We start from the raw sequence: 3,501 nt of genomic DNA, 5'->3' as shown, positions 1-3,501 counted from the left end.
TTTGCTTTTTAACACTTTAAAGAGGTCTTTTGCAGAAAATTTGCCCAATGCAATGCGTCCTTTGATTTCTTGACTGCTACCTCCATGGGTGGAAACCCTGGTGGTGTAGTGGTTAAGTGCTATGGCTGCTAACCAAAAGCTCAGTAGTTTGAATCCACCAGGTGCTACTTGGAAACTCTATGGGGCAGTTCTACTCTGTCCTATGGGGTTGCTATGAGTTGGAACCGACTCGATGGCAGCAGGTGTGGTTTTGTTTGGGCATTGATTGTGAATCTAAGTAAAAGGAGATCTTGACAACATCACTCTTTTCTCTGTTTATCATGATGTTGCTTATTGGTTCAGTTGTGAGGATTTTTGTTTTCTTTATGTTGAGGTGTAATCCATACTGAAGGCTGTAGTCTTTAATCTTCATCAGTCAGTGCTTCAAGTCCTCTTCACTTCCAGCAAGCAAGGTTGTGTCATCTGCATATCACAGGTTGTTACTGAGTCTTCCTCCAATCCTGATGCCCTGTTGTTCTTCATATAGTCCAGCTTCTTGGATTATTTGCTCAGCATACAGATTGAATGAGTATGGTGAAAGGATACAACCCTGACGTACACCTTTCCTGACTTTAAACCACACAGTATCCCCTTGTTCTGTTCTAATGACTGCCTCTTGGTCTATGTACAGGTTCCGTATGAGCACAATTAAGTGTTCTGGAATTCCCATTCTTTGCAATGTTATCCATAATTTGTTATGATCCACATCGTCAAATGCCTTTGCATGGTCAATAAAACACAGGTAAACATCCTTCTGGTATTCTCTGCCTTCAGCCATGATTCATCCGACATCAGCAATGATATCCCTTGTTCTATGTCCTCTTCTGAATCTAGCTTGAATTTCTGGCAGTTCCCTGTGGATATACTGCTGCAACGGCTTTTGAAAGATCTTCAGCAAACTTTTACTTGTGAATACAAATCACAACTACAATGAAATACCATCTCACCTCAACAAGGCTAGCATTAATCCGAAAAACACAAAATAATAAATGTTGGAGAGGTTATGGAGAGACTGGAACACTTATATACTGCTAGTGGGAATGTAAAATGGTACAACCACTTTGGAAATCCATTTGGCACTTCTTTGAAAAGCTAGAAATAGAAGTGCCATATGATCCAGCAATCCCAGTCCTTGGAATATATCCTAGAGAAATAAGAGTCGACACATGAATAGATATATGCACACTGATGTTCATTGCAGCACTGTTCACAATGGCAAAAAGATGGAAACAACGTAGGTGCCCATCAACAGATGAATGAATAAATTATGGAATATTCACACAATGGAATACCAACCAACGATAAAGAACAATGATGAATCCGTGAAACATCTCAGCACATGGACAGCATTAGGGTGAGTGAAATTAGTCAGTTGCAAAAGGACAAATATTGTATGAGAGCACTATTATAAGAACTCAAGAAAAGGTTTAAACACAGAAGAAAACATCCTTTGATGGTTACGAGGGTGGGGAAGGAGGGAGGGGAATTCACTAACTAAATAGTAGACAAGAATTATCTTAGGTGAAGGGAAGGACAACACACTGTGCAGGAGAAGTCAGCACAACTGGACTAAACCAAAAGCTAAGAGGTTTCCTAAACACAACCAAACACTTTGAGGGCAGAGTAGCAGGGGTGGGGATGTGGGGACCATCATTTTGGGGGACATCTAGATCAACTGGCATAACAAAGTTTATTAAGAAAATGTTCTGCATCCCACTTTGGTGAGCGGTGTCTGGGGTCTTAAAAGCTTGCAAGCAGCCATCTCAGATGCATCAATTGGTCCCAACCCACCTGGAGCAAAGGAGAATGAAGACCACCAAAGACACGTGGAAAATATTAGCCCAAGAGATAAATGGGCCACATAAACCAAACACTCCATTAGCCTGAGACCAGAAGAACTAGATAGTGCCCGGCTACCACAATGACCGCCCTGACAGGGAACACAACAAAGAGTCCCTGACAGAGCAGGAGAAAAATGTGGTGCAGAACTCAAATTCACATAAAAAGACCAGACTTAATGGTCTGACTGAGGCTAGAGGAACCCCAAAAGACATAGACCCTGGACTCTGTTAACCCAGAACTAAAACCATTCTCAAAGCCAACTCTTCAGACGAAGATTAGACTGGACTATAAAACATAAACTAATACCCATGAAGAGTGTGCTTCTTAGTTCAGGTAGATACATGAGACTAAATGAGCACCTACTGTCCAGAGACGGTATGAGAAGGCAGAAAGGGATAGGAGCTGGTTTTGAATGGACACGGGAAACCCCCGGTGGAAAGGGGGAGTGTGCTTTCACATTATAGGGATTGCAACTAGGGTCACATAACAATATGTGCATAAATTTTTGTATGAGAAACTAACTTGAGCTGTAAACTTTCACCTCAAGCACAATAAAAAAAAATTTTACTTGTGTGTGATATTAATGATATTTTTTGATAATTTCTGCTTTCTGTTGGATCACCTTTCTTTGCAATGGGTACAAATATGGATCTCTTCCAGTCAATTGGCCAGGTAGCTGTCTTCCAAATTCCTTAGCATAGACAAGTGAGCACTTTCAGTGCTGCATCCATTTGTCAAAACATCTCAATTTGTATCCCATCAATTCCTGGAGCCTTGTTTTTTGCCAATGCCTTCAGTGCAGCTTCAACATCTTCCTTCAGTACCATCGGTTCTTGATAATATGCTGCCTCTTGAAATGGTTGAACATTGACCAGTTCTTTTTGGTACAGTGTATTGACCAATTCTTTTTGGTACAGTGAATACTCTGTGTATTCCTTCCATCTTCTTTTGATGCTTTCTGTGTCGTTTAATGTTTTCCCCATAGAATCTTTCAGTATTGCAACTGAAGGCTTGAATTTTTTTCTTCAGTTCTTTCAGCTTGACAAATGCTTAGTGTGTTCTTCCCTTTTGGTTTTCTAACTCCACGTCTTTTCACATTTCATTATAATACTTTACTTTGTCTTCTGGAGCAAACCCTTTGAAATCTTCTGTACAGCTCGTTTACTTCATCATTTCTTCCTTTCACTTTAGCTACTCTACGTTCCAGAGGATTATTAGCTACTCTACGTACCTGCAAGGATTATTTCCTTCAACTGATTTTCTTGGAACTCCTCTCACTTACAAGGGGGGGGAAGAAAAGACCCAGCACTCTCCCCCAACTGATAATTACCACATTTCTCTTAGAATCCTCTCTCCCCATTGTTGTCATCCTACATAGACTGGTGAGCATTGGTGGGATGATGGTAGCAAAAATCAGTTCTAAAAGGGGTGACTTGCCCCCCATTGGTGAGTTTCTTTAAAATATATGAGTACTTTATACCTATCATTTTAAGCTTTGGAACTTCTAAGACAACATGAAACATGTCATCTTATACATGTGTGGAGGGAAAATGAGGAAAGAGACCTCTAAGAATATGGAAGGGGAGGAAAGAGGGACAGCTTTAGAATGACAATGACTCT

The sequence above is a fragment of the Trichechus manatus genome, unplaced genomic scaffold, assembly GCF_000243295.1.
Source record: "Trichechus manatus latirostris isolate Lorelei unplaced genomic scaffold, TriManLat1.0 scaffold00009, whole genome shotgun sequence".
Lineage (NCBI taxonomy): Eukaryota > Metazoa > Chordata > Mammalia > Sirenia > Trichechidae > Trichechus > Trichechus manatus.
The sequence above is the reverse complement of the archived record's forward strand: the minus strand, read 5'-3'. Positions refer to the sequence as shown.